Here is a 23,537-nt window from a genome sequence, read left to right as displayed (position 1 = left end):
ATGGGTATCAAACGAAAGGTGTTACTGAGCATTTTAAGAGGGAGTGGGCATGAGGTCTATAGGTGGGACGCCTTTTCGAGATATCGTCATTAGGGTGGGCCAGGGGTGACTAGAATGTGTTTGTACGATATGTGCATCAAACGAAAGGTGTTACTGAGCATTTTAAGAGGGAGTGGGCATTAGGTCTATAGGTGGACGCCCTTTCGAGATATCGCCATTAGGGTGGGCCAGGGGGACTCTAGAATGTTTGTACGATATGGGTATCAAACGAAAGGTGTTACTGAGCATTTTAAGAGGGAGTGGGCATTAGGTCTATAGGTGGACGCCTTTTCGAGATATCGCCATTAGGGTGGGCCAGGGGTGACTCTAGAATGTGTTTGTACGATATGGGTATCAAATGAAAGGTGGTAAGGAGTATTTTAAAAGGGAGTAATCCTTAGTTCTATAGGTGGACGCCTTTTCGAGATATCGCCATAAAGGTGGACCAAGGGTGACTCTAGAATGTTTGTACGATATGGGTATCAAACGAAAGGTGTTACTGAGCATTTTAAGAGGGAGTGGGAATTAGGTCTATAGGTGGACGCCTTTTCGAGATATCGCCATTAGGGTGGGCCAGGGTGACTCTATAATGTGTTTGTACGATATGGGTATCAAATGAAAGGTGGTAATGAGTATTTTAAAAGGGAGTAATCCTTAGTTCTATAGGTGGACGCCTTTTCGAGATATCGCCATAAAGCTGGACCAAGGGTGACTCTAGAATGTTTGTACGGTATGGGTATCAAACGAAAGGTGTTACTGAGCATTTTAAGAGGGAGTGGGCATTAGGTCTATAGGTGGACGCCTTTTCGAGATATCGCCATTAGGGTGGGCCAGGGTGACTCTAGAATGTGTTTGTACGATATGGGTATCAAATGAAAGGTGGTAATGAGTATTTTAAAAGGGAGTAATCCTTAGTTCTATAGGTGGACGCCTTTTCGAGATATCGCCATTAGGGTGGGCCAGGTGTGACTCTAGAATGTTTGTACGATATGGGTATCAAACGAAAGGTGTTACTGAGCATTTTAAGAGGGAGTGGGCATTAGGTCTATAGGTGGACGCCTTTTCGAGATATCGCCATTAGGGTGGGACAGGGGTGACTCTAGAATGTTTGTATGATATGGGTATCAAACGAAAGGTGTTACTGAGCATTTTAAGAGGGAGTGTACATTAGGTCTATAGGTGGACGCCTTTTCGAGATATCGCCATTAGGGTGGGCCAGGGGTGACTCTAGAATGTTTGTACGATATGGGTATCAAACGAAAGGTGTTACTGAGCATTTTAAGAGGGAGTGGACATTAGGTCTATAGGTGGACGCCTTTTCGAGATATCGCCATTAGGGTGGGCCAGGGTGACTCTAGAATGTGTTTGTACGATATGGGTATCAAATGAAAGGTGGTAATGAGTATTTTAAAAGGGAGTAATCCTTAGTTCTATAGGTGGACGCCTTTTCGAAATATCGCCATTAGGGTGGGCCAGGTGTGACTCTAGAATGTTTGTACGATATGGGTATCAAACGAAAGCTGTTACTGAGCATTTTAAGAGGGAGTGGGCATTAGGTCTATAGGTGGACGCCTTTTCGAGATATTGCCATTAGGGTGGGCCAGGGGTGACTCTAGAATGTTTGTACGATATGGGTATCAAACGAAAGGTGTTACTGAGCATTTTAAGAGGGAGTGGGCATTAGGTCTATAGGTGGACGCCTTTTCGAGATATTGCCATTAGGGTGGGCCAGGGGTGACTCTAGAATGTTTGTACGATATGGGTATCAAACGAAAGCTGTTACTGAGCATTTTAAGAGGGAGTGGACACTAGGTCTATAGGTGGACGCCTTTTCGAGATATCGCCATTAGGGTGGGCCAGGGGTTACTCTAGAATGTTTGTACGATATGGGTATCAAACGAAAGGTGTTACTGAGCATTTTAAGAGAGAGGGGGCATTAGTTCTATAGGTGGACGCCTTTTCGAGATATCGCCATTAGGGTGGGACAGGGGTGACTCTGGTATGTTTTTGTACGATATGGATATCAAATTAAAGGTATTAATGAGGGTTTTAAAAGCGAGTGGCCCTTAGATGTATATGTGAAGGCGTTCTCGTGATATCCACCAAAATGTGGACCAGGTGATCCAGAAAATCATCTGTCGGGTACTGCTAATTTATTTATATATGCAATACCACTAACAGTATTCCTGCCAAGATTCCAAGGGCTGTTGATTTCGCCTTGTAGAACTTTTTCATTTTCTTCTACTTAATATGGTAGGTGTCACACCCATTTTACAAAGATTTTTCCAAAGTTATATTTTGCGTCAACAAACCAATCCAGTTACCATGTTTCATCCCTTTTTTCGTATTTGGTATAGAATTATGGCATTTTTTTCATTTTTCGTAATTTTCGATATCGATAAAGTGGGCGTGGTTATGGTCAGATTTCGCCCATTTTTTATACCAAGAAAAAGTGAGATCAGGTAAGTACGTGGGCTAAGTTTAGTAAAGATATATCGGATTTTGCTCAAGTTATTGTGTTAATGGCCGAGCACAGACGGTGGACTGTGTATAAAAACTGGGCGTGGCTTCCACCGATTTCGCCCATTTTCACAGAGAACAGTTACCGTCATAGAATCTATGCTCCTACCAAATTTGAGAAGGATTGGTAAATTTTTGTTCGACTTATGGCAATAAAAGTTTTCTAGACAAACTAAATGAAAATGGGCGGAGCCACGCCCATTTTGAAATTTTCTTTTATTTTTGTATTTTGTTGCATCATATCATTACTGGAGTTGAATTTTGACTTAATTTACTTATATACAGTAAAGATATTAAATTTTTTGTTAAAATTTGAATTTAAAAAATTTTTTTTTAAAAAGTGGGCGTGTTCTTAATCCAATTTTGCTAATTTTTATTTAGCACATATAGAGTAATAGTGGTAACGTTCCTGCCAAATTTCATCATGATATCTTCAACGACTGCCAAATTACAGCTTGCAAAACTTTTAAATTACCTTCTTGTAAAAGTGGGCGGGGCCACGCCCATTGTCCAAAATCTTACTAATTTTCTATTCTGCGTCATAACGTCAACCCATCTACCAAGTTTCGTCGCTTTATCTGTCTTTTGTAATGAGTTATCGCACTTTTTCGGTTTTTCGAAATTTTCGATATCGAAAAAGTGGGCGTGGTTATAGTCCGATATCGTTCATTTTAAATAGCGATCTGAGATGAGTGCTCAGGAACCTACATACCAAATTTCATCAAGATATCTCAAAATTTACTCAAGTTATCGTGTTAACGGACGGACGGACGGACGGACGGACATGGCTCAATCAAATTTTTTTTCGATCCTGATTATTTTGATATATGGAAGTCTATATCTATCTCGATTCCTTTATATATGTACAACCAACCGTTATCCAATCAAACTTAATATACTCTGTGAGCTCTGCTCAACTGAGTATAAAAAGGCCCAAATTTCGGTGGGTACAATAAACTGCACAATTAAAAAAATAAAAAATAAATGTAAGGCGCGATAACCTCCGAAGAGATCTAAGGCCGAGCTTCTCTTCTAATTTGCGTCGTGCTCCTCTTGATTTTCCCTACAAATCGGCCGGAGAGGACCTACATGTTTTATGCCGACTCCGAACGGCATCTGCAAGGCAGATGAGTTTTCACTGAGAGCTTTTCATGGCAGAAATACACCCGGAGTGCTTGCCAAACACTGCCGAGGTGCGACCCCGCTTAGAAACATTTTCTTCTAATTGAAAAACCTTATTGCTCTTCCCTTCTTTCTTCTCTTCCTTTCTCTTCTCCTCCCTTTCCTTCTTTTCTCTTCCCTTTCCTTCTCTTCACTCCTCTTCTCTTCCTTTCCTTCTCTTCTCTCCTCTCATCTTCTCTTCCCTACCCCTCTCGCTTAAATCGTATCATAAAATATGAAAATTTTCGCCTGCGCAGCTTTTTTCGTTAAATGAAAAAATCTCTGGGCTTCTTTTCATTTCGTATTATAAAATATGAAAATTTGGAATAAAAGATCGCGCGATTTTTTATTCCAAATTTTCGCCTGCGGCGCATTTTCGTTAAATAAAAAAATCTCGATTCTTTTCATTTCGCATCATAAAACATACATTTTCGCCGTAAGATTTTTTTAAGTTTAATGAATAGATTTTAGCTGCGGCGCTTTGCTTCGATAATTTAAAAACCTATCTCCTTAAATATGTATATTAAATTGCAAATTCTTCAACAACAGCAATACCATAGAGCATGGATGTTTATCTGAATTTATGTCAAGCCGCCACCACCTTGCATTGTTCCGACTAGAGAAAAGCATAAGTAATTTCTATTATTGGTGAGCTGGCATCACTTCCATTCGTGTGTGTTCATGTGTTTAACTGCAACAAAGAAATAGGCGAGTTTTTTTGATATTTGGTTGGGCGTGGTAGCCATGAACCTCGTTGTTGTATGTTACTCGGTTATTTAAATATTTCGGCAGGTTGCCTAGTTTCATGTTGTGTACAATGAGTTGCTTTACACTCAGCCAATTTAAACTTTCTAGCATTTCATGTATTGGGGTATCATATCGTTTTCTAACAATAAGCCGCATTGCTTTATTTTGTTTCACCTGTAGTTTTGCGATGTTCGAGTCGGCTAACATGAATAATATCGTAGGGCAGTATATGAAATGAGGTTCTATAATGGACCTATAAACCATAATTTTATAATATTTGCTGGCGTGCTTGCATGTCCGGAACATAAATCCAAGTTTTTTTTGATATTTTTGCCTCTGTATATTTAAGATGCACATCGAACTTAAGTTTCTCATCAATTATAATTCCTAGGTATTTGATTTCTTCTACTTTTTGTACGGTACTATTTTCTATTTTCAAGGCTATATTATTTTCTTCGGCATTCTTTCTTCTCATGGTCATCCATTTCGTTTTTTTCAATATTTATTTTAAGCTTATTTTGACACAACCAGTTATAAACAGCATTCAAGTCCGCTTGCATTTTAGATATAGCTTCTATCTCCGACGAACAACTTATTGCCAATAATGCATCATCAGCGAAGAGTCGTATCTTGCAGTGGCTAAGACAGTTCTTTATATCGTTTATATATACAATGAATAATATTGCAGCAAGAATAGATCCTTGTGGAAGACCTATGTCAACATCAACTTCCGGCGACGATGTGCTTTTAATTATGGTTTTCTGATTTCTGCCAGTAAGGTAGCTTTAAACCGCCGCAGTGCTGTATTACGTACCCCAATGTTATGCAGTTTCCTCCGTAGGATGACCCTATCGATGGTTTTAAAAGTCCTTTTAAGTCCAGGAAGACCGACACTGTTACTAACTTGTTTGATAGGCTTTCTTTCCATTCCGCTATAACCAGGTTTAGAGCGGTTTCACAAGAGTGTTTGGTTCTGAACCATGATTGTTCACATATGATAATTTCATTTTTATTCAGGTAATCGAGAAGTTGGTCTTTTACGATTTTCTCTAAAATCTTTTCATCACTAGGCAACGTATTAATAGGCCGTATTTCCTCTGGTTTTTCAGTGCCTTTAACTTTTTCAACTGGTATCACTGTCGATGTTTTCCAGCATGCTGGGACTACACCTTCTCTAAAGCTCTCATTGACAATACATGTATAAGCGTATCCCAAATATTCCATACTGTCTTTATATACACCTTCTGTTACCAGTTTTTTCCTCCATACTTATTTTTTATGTTAGCTGCTGTTCTCAACAGCTGTTCCACAATTATTTGCTTCAATTCAAAAACACTTCCCCTAATATCCTCTGTGGCTTCATCTGTTGTAGCTTGTTCAATGGTATTACATATTGCTGTGATGCTCTCGACAAAGAACTGATTCAAATGGGTCGCGATATCGGGGTCTCCTTCAATGGCTGTACTATTTATTACTATACGTTTTACTTGGGTTGTGTCATGACTCATGTTTATGGCATCTTTAAGATATTTCCACATTAGTCTTTGATTGTTGCAATTAAGCGCTATTTTATTTTCCATGTATTGCTTCTTTTTTATTTTTACAAGTTTTTTATATTTACGTTTTGTATAGCTATAACTATCCCACTCATTTGTACTCTGTGCTATTTTGTAAAGCTCATATTTAAGTTTGTTTAACTCCGTAAGCTCCCGGTCATACCATTTATTTACTAATATATTTTGCACTCGTTTCTCGTAGGTAAGCGTTGCCATTATATCCCCTAAGATATTGCTAATAGTTTCAACTTCAAGTCCTATATCACATTTATTCAGTTCCGATATATTGTAATTCCTAAGGAGAGCAATCAGACTTTCCTTTGTATAATTATCCCAGCATACGCGGTTTTCATATATTCTCATTTTGTGTCTTTCTTGAACGGGCATTTTGAAGCAGATCGTTTCATGGTCTGATATTCTATGGTTTTCCAGATTTTTTATTTCAGTTTTATCATTGTTACTATAAAGAAGGTCTATTTTTGTCTGTGACACTTCTGTTACGCTGTATTAAACTTAATTAGTTGGTGCGTTGAAGATATCAGTTTCACAAAAATATTCTTCTGGCACCTCGCCCATATGGTTTATAAATTCAGCATCGCCTGTGTTTGGTGAGTGGTATACTACACCAATTTTCCATTTAATCGTATTTTTTAGGGTTTTAATCACAATACACCATAGGTTATTATTAATACTGTTATTAAATACTACTTTAAATTCGATCGATTTATGAATGTATATAAGGACACCACCTGTGTGTCGGCTATGCGAATCGCATCTAACGTGATTATATCCAATAATATTTATTGCTGTTTCATTTATATTCTCTGTGGTGTGGGTCTCAGCACATAACACAATACTGGGATTTTCTTCTTCAACCATTCTTTGGACTTCGGCTTTGTTTGCCGTAATACTGTTAGTATTGAGGTATATACACTTCAACTCTGCTTTCTCTTTATTTTGTACTTTTATATTGGTACCTTTATTATTTCTTAATTGCTAATAACCGAGATTTTGTTTTTTTATTTGTAATTTATTGATATAGCATGGGCACTCTTTATCAAATGTGTCGTGATTAATGTCTATTGCTAACTTCAACTTTTCTTTGGCCTTTATACAATTTAGACATTTATTTATGGGGGTTTCTTCACACGTTTTTGAGCTATGTTTTCCATGGCACCTATTGCAGGCTTCATCGCTTTTACAATATGATGCTCTATGATTGAAACCTTTACATTTGTAGCACATTAGTACATTAATCGCGTCACACACTTTGCATCTTTCCCACCCGATGTTGATTCGCTCAGCTGCCAAAATCTTGGAAAAATCCTCTTTATCAATTTCAATAATTATATCTTGCACCATTGTGTTACCTCGTTTTCGCTCAATTTTTTTTTTTACAATTTTTAGTGAACTCTTGCTTACACATTCATTTTGTGTTTTTATGGTGTCTATTAGCACATCATTTTCGTATTTAAAAATTACGCCCGTGACTACAATGCTTGGACGAATCTGATCAGGCACTTTACTTCGTATTCTCTACCAATGTTGTTTTCATTTACTACTTTTATTTTTTCACGCTCATCATTATTTTCACTATGGATTACCATCACCCCATTATTTCTTGTTTCGATATTTGAAATCTTTAGGTTTTTCGGATCCACCTTGTTGTTCAGATCTTGCTTTGTTTTTTCACTTGTTTGTTTTCCTTTCTGTTTCACTATTATTGCGACGTCTTTTTTAAGCAGTGGTACTTCACTCTTTTTATTATTATTTTTTATGGCATCTGCATATGACACTCTCTTTTCATTATTATTGCTGTTTATTTTTTTATTTCAGTATACACTTTTTCATTGTCTTTACCAATTAACTCTGCCGGCTTTTTCACTTCTTCAACCATATTCTGTACATTTTCACTGCCTTTGCCAATTAAATCAGTTTTATTTTTTATCTCTTCAACCATGGAATATAAACTTTTCATTTCTCCTATTTTCTTTTCAAATTGGTTTTGCAATTTTTCTATCATCGCAGCACGTTAAGTGTAACGACTCTCAACTGCTTCCAATAGAGCTTTTATTTCATTTTGGCTTGTTTTCATTACACTTTCAAACTCAAGCTTATACTCAGAATTGAGTTATTTTTTTTCACATAAACCTGCATCTCTTGTAACATCAAGTCAACGTTTTCAATGTATGTTACACATTCATCACACATAAACCGAACCATATTGTTTTTCTCGCCAATAATTTTTGAGCTGTATTAATCAACTTCTCAGCATTGAACGCTGTCATGGTATATTTTACCACACACACCTTCGCACAGTATACCACTTTCCCCTCTGATACTACCATTGCATTTAGCATAGACACCCATAATTTGCCTCTTTTTCTCTTTCCCGTTTGTTTATCTCCGTTTGTGGTTTAATTATTTATATTTTAAGCACTTTTAAATTAATAATATAGATTAAAATTGTTTAAATATAAAATAGTTTCACTTTATTTATAGCAAAATTATTATAAAACAATTATTGAGTCCCTCTCTCACAATTGCAGCGATATTCAACATATTTTAGGAGCGTTTTACTATTATTTTAGTTAACTTTTCCCGAGCAGAATTTTGTTCGTCCATACCGCGCAAACATAACTTGAGTGTGGCCATTATTGTGCAGTCATCGGCGTAGGAAACGATAGTAACTCCTTCTGGTGGCGAAGGTAGCTTAGATATGTAGAAATTAAACAAAAGTGGGGATAGGACACCACCCTGTGGCACCCCTGTTTAATTCTTCTTGGTTTTGATGTTTCATTTCTAAATTGCACCGATACCTGCCGACCACCCAGATAATTTGCGGTCCACCTTTTAAGACATGGGGGAAGGGTAGACCCTTCCAGGTCTTGCAGTAACGTGCCATGGTTGGCCGTATCAAAAGCTTTTGATAGGTCTAGCGCAACGAGTACTGTTCTATGGTGGGGGTTTTAATTTAAACCGCAATTTATTTGGGTGCTAATGGTAGAGTTTTCTGAAGCCATTCTGATGACAGGCTAGCTGCAAATTTGCTTTGAAGTAGGGGAGCAAAATGGCTTGAAGCGTCTTGGCTACTGGCGATAGGTGAGATATCGGGCGATATGACTCTCCTATGTTAGCTGGTTTCCCAGGCTTTAGTAGCGGGACCACCTTGGTCATTTTCCATTTTTCGGGAATGACGAAGGTGGAAAGAGACAGGTTGAAGAAATACGCTAAATATTTGAAACCCTCTTTCCCTAGGCTTTTAAGCATCGGCATGGCTATGCCGTCTGGGCTCACTGCTTTGGATGGTTTAGCATGACCGATGGCATCCTCAACCTCTTTGGCGGTGATGGTAATTGGTGACGCGCTGAATTTATGTTTATGTACGCGTCTGTTGGCCCTCCGTCTATCTTTGTCGACCGTAGAATGCATTATATATTGGCGGCAGAAAGCGCTCGCGCATTTTTTCGCATCCGACAGCACTTTACCGCCAAAATCGATGGAAATTTTGTCATTGTGCTTAGATGGATTCGATAGGGACTTTACGGTGGACCAAAGTTCACCTACACCGGCAGAGAGGTTGCGACCGCTTGGGTGCTTCCCCCCATTTCGCCTGCTTGTGTTCATCCACAAGCAATCTGATGCGTTGGTTTATATCCCTTATTTGGGGGTCGCCGGGATCGAGCTGTCTTATAAGGTCACGTTCTCTCGCTAAACTTGCGGCCCCCGGCGAAAAGTGGGGCCGAATTTCGGGAATTCTACCGGCGGGAATGAAACGAGCCGAGGCGGATTCAATGACCTTGCGGAAAGCACGCTCCCCTTGGCGGGCATCAGTCGGGATAGGGAGGGCAGCAAAGTGGTTGTCTGTAAAGGATTTGTATTCGTCCCACTTTCCTTTTTTAAAGTTAATGAAAGTGCGTGTTTCTGTGACGATGAAGTCGGCGGAACGCTCGAGCGAAATAAGTATAGGCAGGTGGTCGGATGCCAATGTTACCATCGGCTGCTAGTTAACGCAGTTTACGAGTTCTGCGCTCACGATTGAAATATCCGGAGAACTGTGACAGCTTCCTACCATACGTTTGGGGGCGTTGTTGTTGTTGTTTTAGCAGTGCTTCGCCCATCCAATAGGTGCGGCCGATCACAAATTGTCATAAATATCCTCTAACGGGAGTCCAAGGAAACTTGCTGTTTCAACAGGGGTGGACCATAATGAGAGGGCTTTTAAAGGCGTTGGTTCCACATTACAATCAAAGAGATGGTTGGTGTCATGTGGGGACACATTGCAAGCGGGGCATACATTTTGTATGTCGGGGTTGGTTCTGGATAGGTAAGAGTTTAACCTGTTACAGTATATAGATCGAAGTTGAGCTAGAGTGACTCGTGTTTCCCTGGGTAGTGTGCGTTCCTCTTCCGCAAGTTTTGGGTACTGTTCTTTGAGTACTGGATTCACCGGGCAATTCCCGGCATAAAGGCTCGACACCTGTTTGTGGAGTTCACTGAGGGCCTGCTTGTGTTTTTTGGCTTCATACGGCTGAGTTCTCAGGTGCCGTATTTCTACATAATGCTTACGGAGATGACTCCTTAAGCCCCTAGGCGGTGTTGGCTCATCAATCAGATAACTGTTGGGATGCCCAGGTTTCTGGGTATTCAACAGGAACTGTTTCGTTAGCATCTCATTTCTCTCCCTGATGGGTAGTATTCGCGCCTCATTATGTAGATGGTGCTCTGGGGATATAGAAGACATCCAGTTGCGATTCTGAGAGCAGTATTTTGGCAGGCCTGTAGCTTCTTGTAGTTTTAAGGCTTGGCGACCATATAGGGGACGCGTAGCATGCAATCGGCTGGCCAATTGCTTTGCAAGAGATTTGAGGATTTTATTACGGCTCTGGATTTTCGGCACAATTGCGGCTGCATGCTCACCAAAATGTAGATCCTGATCAATCGTCACACCCAAGATTTTGGGGTGTAGGACAGTCGGTAGCGTAGTGCCATCGACGTGTGGGGGCGTCTCCGTTTATTGTGCAGAACGTCGCTTCTTCTGTTTGATCCGATAACATCTCACCCCTAGTCCACCCGCAAGTTTGAATGCCATAGATCGTGGTGGGCATTGAAATCGCCTAAGATAATGCGATTGTCAGTGAGTAAGGCACTGATATTAGGGCGGTATCCACTGGGGCAACAGGTGGCAGGAGGGATGTAGATGTTGATGATTTCTATGTTTGCATCGCCTGACCGGACTGATAAGACTTGACGTTCTAAGACACTGTCCCTGCGGTTGTTGTTGTTGTTGTAGCAATGCTCGCCCCACCTACTAGCCGCGACCGATCACAAATTCTCATCAATATCCTCTAACGGGAGTCCAAGGAAACTTGCCGTTTCAACAGGGGTGGACCATAAGGAAAGGGGTGTTAGAGGCGTTGGTTCCACATTACAATTAAAGAGATGGTTGGTGTCATGTGGGGACACATTGCAAGCGGGGCATACATTTTGTATGTCGGGGTTGATTCTGGATAGGTAAGAGTTTAACCTGTTACAGTATCCAGAACGAAGTTGAGCAAGAGTGACACGCGTTTCCCTGGGGAGTATGCGTTCCTCTTCCGCGAGTTCTGGATATTTTTCTTCAAGTACTGGATTCACCGGGCAATTCCCGACATAAAGGTCCGACGCCTGTCTATGGAGTTCACCAAGGACCTGGTTGTGTTTTTTCGCTTCATACGGCTGGGTTCTCAGGTGCCGTATTTCCTCAAAATGCTTACGGAGATGACTCCTTAGGCCCCTAGGCGGTGCTGGTTCGTCAATCAGATGTCTGTTGGGATGCCCAGGTTTCTGGGTATTCAACAGAAACTGTTTGGTCAGCATCTCATTTCTCTCCCTGATGGGGAGTATTCTCGCCTCATTATGCAGATGGTGTTCTGGGGACATAAGAAGACAGCCCGTGGCGATTCTGAGAGCAGTATTTTGGCAGGCCTGTAGTTTCTTCCAGTGGGTAGTTTTTAGGCTTGGCGACCATATGGGTGACGCGTAGCACGTAATCGGCTGGCTAATTGCTTTGTATGTGGTCATGAGCGTTTCTTTATCTTTTCCCCAGGTACTGCCAGCAAGGGATTTGAGGATTTTATTACGGCTCTGAATTCTCGGAACAATTGCGGTTGCGTGCGCACCAAAATGTAGATCCTGATCAAACGTCACACCCAAGATTTTGGGGTGTAGGACAGTCGGTAGCGTAGTGCCATCGACGTGGATGTTCAATATGGTCGACATCTGGGGCGTCCATGTTGTAAATAAGGTCGCGGAAGATTTAGTCGGTGACAATGCCAGGTTTCGCGAGGCGAAAAAACTGGAGAGATCAGGGAGATAGCCGTTTATTTTATTGCATAGCTCATTGATCTCTGGGCCTGGGCCTGTGGCCATTATTGTGCAGTCATCGGCGTAGGAAACGATTGTGACTCCTTCCGTTGGTGAAGGTAGCTTAGATATGTAGAAATTAAACAAAAGTGGGGATAGGACACCACCCTGTGGCACCCCTTGTTTAATTCTCCTTGGTTTTGATGTTTCGTTTCTGAATTGCACCGATGCCTGCCGACCACCCAGATAATTTGCGGTCCACCTTTTAAGACATGGGGGAAGGGTAGACCCTTCCAGGTCTTGCAGTAACGAGCCATGGTTGACCGTATCAAAGGCTTTTGATAGGTCTAGCGCTACGAGTACTGTTCTATGGTGGGGGTATTGATTCAAACCGCAATTTATCTGGGTGCTAATGACATTTAGCGCGGAGGTAGTGCTATAGAGTTTTCTGAAGCCATGCTGATGAGGGGCTAGCTGCAAATGTACTTGGAAATAAGGGAGCAAAATGGCTTCAAGCGTCTTTGCCACTGGCGATAGGAGAGATATCGGACGATATGACTCACCTACGTTAGCTGGTTTCCCAGGCTTTAGTAGCGGGACCACCTTGGCCATTTTCCATTTCTCGGGTATGGCAAAGATGGAGAGAGACAGGTTGAAGACATGCGCTAAATATTTGAAACCCTCTTTCCCTAGGTTTTTAAGCATCGGCATGGCTATGCCGTCTGGGCCCACTGCTTTGGATGGTTTAGCGCGACCAATGGCGTCCTCAACCTCTAGCGGTGATGGTGATTGGTGACGCGCTGAATTTGTGTTTATGTGCGTGTCTATTGGCTCTCCGTCTATCTTTGTCGACCGTAGGATGCATTATATATTGTCGGCAGAAAGCGCTCGCGCATTTTTCCACATCCGACAGCACCTTATCGCCAAAGGCGATGGAAACTTTGTCTTTGTGCTTAGTCGGATTCGATAGGGACTTTACGGTGGACCAAAGTTTACCTACACCGGTAGAGAGGTTACAACCTCTTAGGTGCTCTTCCCATTTCGCCCGCTTGTGTTCGTCCACAAGCAATCTGATGCGTTGGTTTATATCCCTTATTTGGGGGTCGCCTGGATCAAGCTGTCTTATAAGGTCGCGTTCCCTCGCTAAGCTCGCGGCCTCCGCCAGGAAGTGGGGCCGGATTTCGGGAATTCTCCCGGCGGAAATGAAATGTGCCGAGGCGGATTCAATGACCTTACGGAAGGCACGCTCCCCTTGGCGGGCATCAGTCGGGATAGGGAGGGCAGCAAAGCTGCTGTCTGTTGCAGATTTATATTCTTCCCACTTTCCTTTTTTGAAGTTTATGAAAGTGCGTTTTTCGGTGACGATGAAGTCGGCGGTACGCTCGAACGAAATAAGTATGGGCAGGTGGTCGGATGCCAATGTTACCATCGGCTGCCAGTTGACGCAGTTTACGAGTTCTGCGCTCACGATTGAGATATCTGGCGAGCTATGACAGCTTCCTACCATACGTGTGGGGGCGTCTCCGTTTATTGTGCAGAACGTCGTTTCTTCTATTTGATCCGCCAACATCTCACCCCTACTGTCCGCCCGCAAGTTTGAATGCCATAGGTCGTGATGGGCATTGAAATCGCCTAAGATAATGCGATTGTTGCCAGTGAGTAAGGCCTCGATTTTAGGGCGGTATCCACTGGGGCAACAGGTGACAGGAGGGATGTAGATGTTGATGATTGCTAGATTTGCATCGCCTGACCGGACAGATAGGCCTTGACGTTCTAAGACATTGTCCCTGCGGTCGATGCCAAGATCAAATATATGATATTGCACAGAGTGGTGTATAATAAACGCGAGGCCGCCTCCATTTCCGCTCTCGGGGTCCTTCCTGTGGACATTATACCCAGAGCAGGTCTGCAATGCAGATTTTGCTGTGAGTTTAGTCTCTTGAATCGCAGCAATGCGGATGTTGTGCCGCTTCATGAAATCGACTATCTCCGTAATCTTCCCAGTTAGTCCATTACAGTTTAACTGCAGAATTCTGAAGTGCATGAGGGGTGACGCCGCCACTCTAGGGGTAAGTGACGGGTGACTACGCCTAGGTTGTGGAAGGCCAGGACGCAATTGCTGTTGTGGCCTTGGAACTGGGTGCCCTTGGGCAAGCATTGGGGTACCCGGATGATTTGGGTTTGCGACCTGGCAACATGGCGCAATGAAACCCGTCGGGGGGTTGCCGTCGCGGAGACCAGAACATCTAGGAAATTGGCACCGTCCATGGAATGAGCTGCATTGGGCGGATGTCGGAAACATATATATTCTGTGCTGGCAAACGGTGCAAAGGGAGGTAGGGACTAAGAGTCTGTTTCCCTGACCTACACAATTGCTGCCGGAAAAGAAGGGGAGCGGGAGGGGGGGGGGAAGACGGGGCAGGGGCTGATGCTCGGCATTGCTGCCGACTACTACGGAGATTGTAGGTATGAGTGGGAGCTGCCGTGTGAGTTAGTGGCGCCGTGGGCCGCGAGCAGCAGCTGGTACTTGTTTTGGCTTGCTGAGCAGCCTGGCTGCCGGAAGGTAGCGGGGGGGGGGGGGCGCTAAGGCGCAGACTACGGGACCTCCAAGGGCGTGAACAGCAAGGAGCCACAAAAGATTTATAGAAGTTACGTAGACGTCTGGTTTTGGGATCTAGCCCAGAGCAACCTATCCGATGCAACCATCCCTTGCACGAGACACTCTGACAAGAGTATGACCGTCCTAAAAAGATTCTTTTCCGACAGATGCAGCGAAACGATTTCTCAGGACCGGGGTCAGGAGACGGACCCGGATTGGGTTCGATACCTTCCCGGAGCAAGAGAATATGGAGCAGTCCGGCTCCAAGGAGCTGCTGGGAGGATGAAAATTTGTTGGAGGGACGCAACAAATTTAAAAGGGGTTACACTGAAATGAAAATCCTTGGTCGGGAAAAATCCCGAGTCGCTCCGGTACATAGAACCGACGGCCTTTGGAAGCGCCCGCCCAAAGTAACTATTGATTATTAGTGCTGTCGGAATGGACGTGATTTCGAGCAGCTGATTAATATTTAACACACAATGAGTAGGGCTGCGATGTGTGGGAGGTTGGAAAGGACGTGATTCCAAGCCACCCGCCCAAAGTAACTGGAGCTGGTAACAGATTTAGTTTAACATGTTAATTTTGAAACAGTTATGAGTTCAAGGCAGTGAGTATATATTTTTTATACTGTAAAGTGTGTCAAAAGTATCAATATTATTGCAGTGATTATTGAAATCTTGACACAGACAGCGAACAGGCTCATGCATTTCAAAATTCGATCTACATGAAATTAAATTGGAAATACCGAGAGGGCCTAAAAGGGACATTAGCATCACCCCGCCAACCAGAAATGGATTGTTTATCATCCTTCTTAATAATTTTACCATGAATAAAACACCAAGCATCTCCCTAAGGGTCTGTAGTGAAGGCAGCTGTAAAAGTTTTAACCGGCTGCAGTAGGGCGGTAGATTCATTGATGGATCCCAGGGCAAATGATTTAAAGCAAAAATTGCTTTTGGACCTATTCCAATTTTTCGTTATGAATCTGATAACGCGGGTCCAGATAATGGAAGCATATTCCAATATAGGTCGAGCCCTATTCACACACGATTCCATATGTAATTTGAAGTTAGGTTTAACATCCATTATAACGACAAGATCAGTAAAGTTTGTGACTTGCTTAATGATATAATCGCCTATCAAGTACTGATGGGATTTAAAAGATTTCCTCGTAAAACAAATAAACTTGCACTTTGGTAAGTTTAGTGACATGGCGTTCACATCACACCACTCAACCTGGTTATTCAGATCCGATTGAAGAAGTACGCTATCTTCAGATGAGCGAATGGGCATTACCAGTTTGACATCATCAGCGTACATCAGCGGCATGCAGCGCTTCAAAACATTTGGGAGGTCATTAATGAAGAGCAGGAACAACACTGGACCAAGGTGACTGCCTTGGGGAACTCCAGGAGATACTTTGATGAATTCAGACAAGCAATTGTTAAACACAACGGTTTACTTTCTTCCTTCCAAGTACGAAGAAACCCAAGAGAGGAGCCGTGATGGGAAACCCAATCGATCGAGTTTTAGTAGGAGTAAGGAATGGGAAACTATCAAACGCCTTACTGAAATCAGTGTAAATGACATCAACTTCGCAGTTCACCCTAAAGTTATTGGATACAAGGGTCGTGAACTGCAGCAAGTTCGACACAGTGGAGATTTTCGGACTTTCCAGATGCCTTAGTACCTCATCTGATGAATATATGGGATAACTACTGAGTTAAGCGAAGGTAACATATATTGATAATCCACCAGAGGGGAGTCAGGGATAGTCGAATAATTAGATTTAAAAAAGTCAGCAAACATATTTGCAATCTCGGAGTCATTACTAGAAATCTGATCGTTATACTACATTACAGAAGGAAACCCTTTAATTTTTCTTTTGGAGTTGACGAAGGAATAAAATGATTTTGGATTGGAAGAGATCCGATTTTTAATCTTCATGAGATAATTCTTATAGCATCTTATCTGTAGCCTGTTCTACTTAAGGCGCAAGATAGAATATGCAGCATATTCACTATTAGAACCAGATAATTTGAAACGCTTTTTTTGTTTTTTAGATAATTAAGTTCTCTAGAGCTCCAAGCAGTAGTTGGAGGTGCTGAAGAGGTTTTGGAAAAAGGCACACATTTGAGAAATATTGCATGTAAAATGTTGGTGAAATGAATGAAGCTTGCTTCTATATCTCCGTCGTACTCAGACCACGTTATTTTAGAGTCTTCATCGATTAGTAAAGACCAATTAGCCTTCCTAAACAGAAACCGGCGAGAAGACGCATTCGGATCAGTAGTATTCCGCACCGGTAAACTGAGACAATCCAGGTATATTGAAAGTGCTGGATGATAAACATCCTCAAGCAATACCACTGGATCACATCGAGTTATAGAACAGTTCGATGTGTCGTCTGAAAATATCAAATCAAGATATTTGCCAAATTTATTATGAATTCTATTAACTTGATAAAGACAAACGTCTGCAAGGTCATTTAAAAACTCGTAGAATACAACATTAGAAGCAATGGGAAATAGCATTCCGTCAATAAAATTCCACGATACACAGGGCAGATTGAAGTCGCCAGCCACTAAGACAGAATCAACAGACCTTGACATAGCAAATACACACGTTAATAGGGAAGAGTGTTTTAAGTATATAGAAATATCTGACTGAGGCGGAATATAAAACGCTACAAAATATTTATAAGTAGATAAGAGTTTAACTCGCACGCAGAGGATTTCAACATCAGCAGAATCATCGAAATAAACTTCCTCAGCAGAAAACCTGGTATGTACGGCGATTAACACGCCTCCACCAACTCTGTTTTGTCTGTCTTTTCTAAAGATCTCATATGAGTCTGCTAATATCTCAGAGTTAAACACAGTTGGTTTCAACCATGTCTCAGTAAAAAGTGTAAGTAAAAATGTCATAACAGAAGTCATGACTTCGGAGAAAAGGATCCGTTAGTTTAGTATTTAGACCCCTAACATCCTGATAATAGACGTTGAGGTCATTATGAAAGGTATCAGACAAATCTACGACTCCACGGAAATTTCTACGTCATTTGGAAAAAAAAAAACGGAAGGGTTTAATGTATACATTAGTGGGCCAAAGAGAAGCATTAAAAGTTTGCTGTATTCATTTTCACTCGAACTTTAAAAGAGACTCTCACTAAAGATGATGTCGACATCTCTCTTTACTAATTTAAAACAAGCCATATTAGAAGCAGCAATGCCAAAGTAATCAGAGATGTACTTAACAATACTCTCCTCAGTAACAGACGGCTTAAACGAGGACAAATGAATCCATTTATACCGCACAAATTCATCTAATTCGGCATTGTCATTGCTACCACTAACAACAACACGCGATTTTTGTGTTATTTCTTTTGCTGCATTCTTTCTTTGTCTGTCAGAAACATCAACAGACGGCTCATCTGCATTACTAACTGCGCTATCTGCAGCATCAGCATACGATATATTGCCAGCAGAGCGCGACACTGCATTAGTAGTTGTATTAGTATTTGTCACATTGTTGATAATCTTTTGAGCATTAGACTTATTAGCATTATCAGTGGGTATATTTGAATTTGTTTTATGATTGTTAGCGTCTGATTTAGTGGATTTAGATGATGATACAGTAGATTTAGTTTTAGATGTAGAAGTAGTTCCAGATGTAGATGTAGTTTTAGACGAATGTGAGACTTTAGAAGATGAGGTGTTTTTAGATGTAGATGTAGATGCAGGCGAAGAAGTTTTCTTTGTAGTAGAACTAGTAGAGAGAATTTTTGATGTGTGCGTCTGAGTAATAGCAACAGGTTTAGATGTAAGAGTAGTAGTAGGTGCAGTTGACGAATCTTTAACTGTCAGATTACCGAGAGGGGATTTAGAGAATTCCGTGCCAACCCACCCAGCATTTTTTGAAATTATTAATCATATTAGAGTCTTTTTCGAGTCTCCAGCATGATCAAAATAGGCATATATGCGCTAATTTTCTGATCAGAAAAGACTCCCTCGTCGGGAGAAAATGGTACCCTTTTAACACATATTTCTAATCAGTATTTAGTCTTTCTAATCAGTATTTAGTCTTTTTCGAGTCGTATTTACCATCATTTATGAGTCTTGTGGGAATAATTTTTAAGTGTGTTTTAAAGCTTTTGCGATTCTTTCTCGAGACATTTAAGAGTCTATTTGGAATCTTATTTTAATCATTTTTACAAACATTTGGGAGCCGTTTAATGATCGTTTTTGAGCAATTTTCTACCCATATTCGAGCCGTTGTAGAGTTACTCGTAAACTATTTTTGAAAACATTTTTTAGTCTTTTCTGACTCATTTCTTAGTCGTATTTATAAGCATTTTCAAATATTTTCCAAATACTTTTTTATCCGCTCTTTGGGAGCAATCTTCGACCTAAAATTCCAACCGAGCAGCACTTTGTATCGCTGCGACACTATATTTAAGCCCAAGTGAAGAGAAGGAAAAACTGAAAAAATACAAATAAGCTTTTTGCTATTTATGCACTTGCACATATTTTATTTTATTCTTTTCAGTGTTGTTGATGAAAGTATAACATAACATTAACAGTGTGGTATCTGATCACCACCGTAATAACGATAACAATATGGGCAATCACACCAGTCTCGTTAGTTAGTTAGTTGTAATTTGACAACTTTATAAAAACATGTAAAAAAATACCGACTAACGAGACAGATGTGAATATCCTGAATATATTTAAAATGTAACAAATTTACGAATTATGTGATCAACAACAAAGCAACATAGTAATAAACATAGTATCAAAATATTAATATTGCAATTTTTATAACGAATCGATGCGCGGAGTCTTAGAATTTTCCTGCATGGGCGTGTTGGAGTACTTACGTTTCTGTATTCTATCTTTAGCATGGACACTGTGCATTTGAATTTTAGGTGGCAAATATCTAAGAATAAAAAAAGTCAGTTCATTTTCGATCCTTATATGTCTCTGGACATAATCTTATCAGCCATTTACTTTGATGTATCACAAATTTTAAAAAATTTTAATTTTTTGAGTTACATCTGCTCATAGTAAAATGTACTATATATATATATATATATATATATATATATATATATGTAAAGGTCTACCTACTCTTAATTGTTGTAACTGCAAAGCATTTTTCGGTACTTGGCTTAGTGCTGGTCCCCTTCCAGTTATAGGCAGCAGCCAATTCGTCGGAGAATATTTTTCTTACAGCTGGCCTGAGAAATTTAGCTGGTCCATCACTGCTACTTTTTGCAATGAATTCTTTCTGAAGGTTTTTGTAATGTTAGATAAATTGACAATGTTTGATTAATATACATACACACATATGTTATCACATACACCCGTTTAAACTTACAATTTTCAACGTAGTTTTCTTTTTTATATGAAAAAAAATCAGCAAAATATACCATTATTAAGTTTCAACGGGTATAAGTACATATGTATGCATAATGTTAAAATGCATCTTTGGTTTGAGTAATACGTACAAATTGCTTAAGCGTGTCCGCATTTTTTTGTATCTCTTCATCAAATGTTACTAAATCGGCAACAATGCTCAAAGGAAGTTTTTTCGAATATTTAAATTCATCGAATGATGTTATGTCTGCGTTGTATTTTCTGTTTTCAAGCTTCACAGAAATTACCTCCGCTGTGAGCTTGGTCAAGTCCTTTTTATTTTCAGCCTTTAGATCTTTTATTTCATTTTTTAAAATCATTACTTCAGATTTCAACGATGAAATCACGTCATACAAGTCAGTTATTGTACTCCCAAAGTTAGTTGATTGAGGAGCGTAAATATTTTGCACTGAAATAAGAAATACTTTAGTGAGCTAAAAAGAATCTTCAAAAATTTTTAATAAATAAACTTGCATACGCTTTTTTACTTACAGGTTGTTAAATTAGTGGATGGGGTGTATTGATATTCTTCAGAGGGGATGATATTATTCTGCGACATTGCTAATTAAGGGTGTGAAAAAGTGAGTGTTGTCGACTGGATCACGTAAACAGATAATTTTTTTTATTTATTTCGCTGAAGGAAAATTCTGTTCTATTTTCGAAAGCGATGTCAGCAGCACAATAAATATTAAAAGTCCTAGACTCGATTGGTTCAAAAAAAGCAGCCGTTAAATTTTTTACCTCCATTCCTATGAAAGCGGGACCAGTTTGGTTGTTTTTTATTTCTACTATTTTATAAATTTTGTCCCGAACGAGGCAGCGTATCGTTTGAAGTAACACTTACAATTTTCCCTTTTATTATCTTCCATGAGTGGGTAGGTACATCATATTCTTCCTCTTTTTTAATATGGTAGCTAATTTCGACATGCCTTTTATAAATTTGTGCTGCAACACTTCCTCCCTTCCTAACTTTTCGTTTGATTTTTTGGAGATGATTCTCAAATTTGAGCGCGCTTGTTCCATCTAATGACCCATACAGTTTGGCATCTTCGTGAATATGCAGCAAGGTGTGGAAATTGTATGTTAAAAGCTTTCATGATATAATTTTGGAATTTCGTTTACAAAAGATTTTAAAAGAGCTTCAGCACAATCGTTATTAGATTTGCAGTCGGTTTGACCCATACAGTTTGGCATCTTCGTGAATATGCAGCAAGGTGTGGAAATTGTATGTTAAAAGCTTTCATGATATAATTTTGGAATTTCGTTTACAAAAGATTTTAAAAGAGCTTCAGCACAATCGTTATTAGATTTGCAGTCGGTTTGATCCAAAAGTATCCTTAGAGCCAGAGATAGTTTCAAGAAATTTTTATACTTTTCTGAACTCAAAATATTTTTTAATATAAATGGTCCCGTATAAAGTAAAAACTGCCTTAGTTCTGTTGCCTTCCACCTGTCAAGATCCTTCAAGCTTCGAGGTTTTCTTTTAAATTCTCTAGTTATAAAGTTTCTATTAAAATACAATTGTGCTGAAATCGCTTCAATTTTTGAAGGTGCTAATGAGAAGTTTAAGTTTTGGCCTCTTTTCTTTACCCACACCTTTAATAAAGTACGCATTACGCCTAAGCAAACAACGTGCATATAATCTAAAGAACACTGCGATACAATATTTATACTAAGCATTTCCAATGGCGAAATGGATTGCGTTATGTGATGTTGTGGCTGCAAGCGATTTCTAAATGAATCATTTGTTCTAGGCTTGCACACGTTTTCTGGCGGAAAAACTAGCCGATGGCTAACTGATTTGCCTTCTTGAGTGCAACGACCACATGAATAGTAGCCACTATCCCTTCCTTCATAACGATATCCAGTTCCGAAATGAAATCTTTCAAAAAATCATTTGCACATTTTGGCTTTGATGTACCTTCATATACACCAACAAGGAATACGTAGCTAGTCCCAACAACACTAGCTAGTATTGGCCAGACTTGCTTTAACCTACTTTTAAATAAAGGCAGAACATCAATACCGAAATCTAAAGTTAGATTCGGGGGTTTCCAATTGTTTCCGGATAAGAAATCTGTTACGCCGTTCTTCAGTCCATAGTGAATATTTTTCTTCCCCAACATTTCTCTCAACAACACAACATGGGGTTTTCAAAATGCTTCTGATATCTTTTGGTACGTTAATGTTGCATCTTCGCAACAATAATAAAAGTGCGTTAATTGCACAAAAACTTATTTGAAATTGTATAGCACATTTCCCAAGCTCGTCACACAAATTGAATTCATTTTCATCGCTTTCACTATCAGAGTAATATATGTCACTTTCATTACTCGGATTTACATCATTGAAACTACTCTCAATTGGAGGTTGGTCTAATGCCACAAGCTGCTCGATACTGTCTGCAGAATGCAATCCTTTATTTTCTACAGCTAGTAAATTAACGCCTTGCTTTTTAACCAATCGTTCTAAATGCTTAGCTGACATTGCCTCTCCTATACCAGTAAATTTACTTCCGTATTTTATTATGTTAGCACCACGCGCGATTTTATTTATAATGCGGTCGATATTAACTATTATAAATTGAAGTGCAATTCTTCAAGATTTGATTTCTTTGAAAAATTATGTCGTTAAAAGCAATGAAAGTAGACAAAAATTGTTTACTCAATCATATTTCGATCCCCAATGTGATCAATTTGTGATCGCTTTACATTTTGTTGTTGCTTTTTCAATAAATCATATTTCACTCATAAGGAGTCGAAAATGTCTCATTGTGGTGATTTATACTTTAATCAATCTTCCATATGCTATGTGGGAAGCGGGGTAGCGGGAAATTCCATAAGATTTCTTTGCATTAAGTCGTTGTTGTTGGGTGCTATGGGGAGAATAAGCGCACTATTTCTGGCACTCAGACAACCATATGTCTTAGCAACATTTAAGTTGTTGTTGGATGGCTTCAAAGAGTCCATTATATGATTTTTTAAATCATCGAATTTTTTGTCACAGCACTTGCAATTAGGTCAAAACCTTGTTGTTGAGCCACGAGAATAGCGTTCAAAATATTGGGTAGCTTGTCGTCAAATTAACATAATTTTCACACAAGTAAAGCAAATGCGAGTTAGACTTGATTAGCTTTACTTCACTACAGGCTCT

At 40.1% G+C, this 23,537-nt stretch overlaps 1 protein-coding gene across 4 annotated transcripts in view; it reads left to right on the top strand.

The window, feature by feature from the left end:
• Nucleotides 1-23,537, top strand: part of simj (simjang) — a 501,009-nt gene that overhangs the window by 23,053 nt on the left and 454,419 nt on the right. The window contains exon 1 of one of the 4 annotated variants that reach the window (XM_067787068.1): nucleotides 20,923-20,965. The exons of the other annotated variants lie outside the window; for them this stretch is intronic. The gene's annotated coding sequence lies outside the window, so the exon portion shown is untranslated. Of the gene's footprint in view, nucleotides 1-20,922; nucleotides 20,966-23,537 lie in introns of those variants that run through there. 4 annotated transcript variants of the gene reach the window in all.

Source organism: Eurosta solidaginis, chromosome 5 (genome assembly GCF_040869045.1).
Source record: "Eurosta solidaginis isolate ZX-2024a chromosome 5, ASM4086904v1, whole genome shotgun sequence".
Taxonomy (NCBI): domain Eukaryota; kingdom Metazoa; phylum Arthropoda; class Insecta; order Diptera; family Tephritidae; genus Eurosta; species Eurosta solidaginis.
This window is presented reverse-complemented; position numbering and strand designations above follow the sequence as displayed.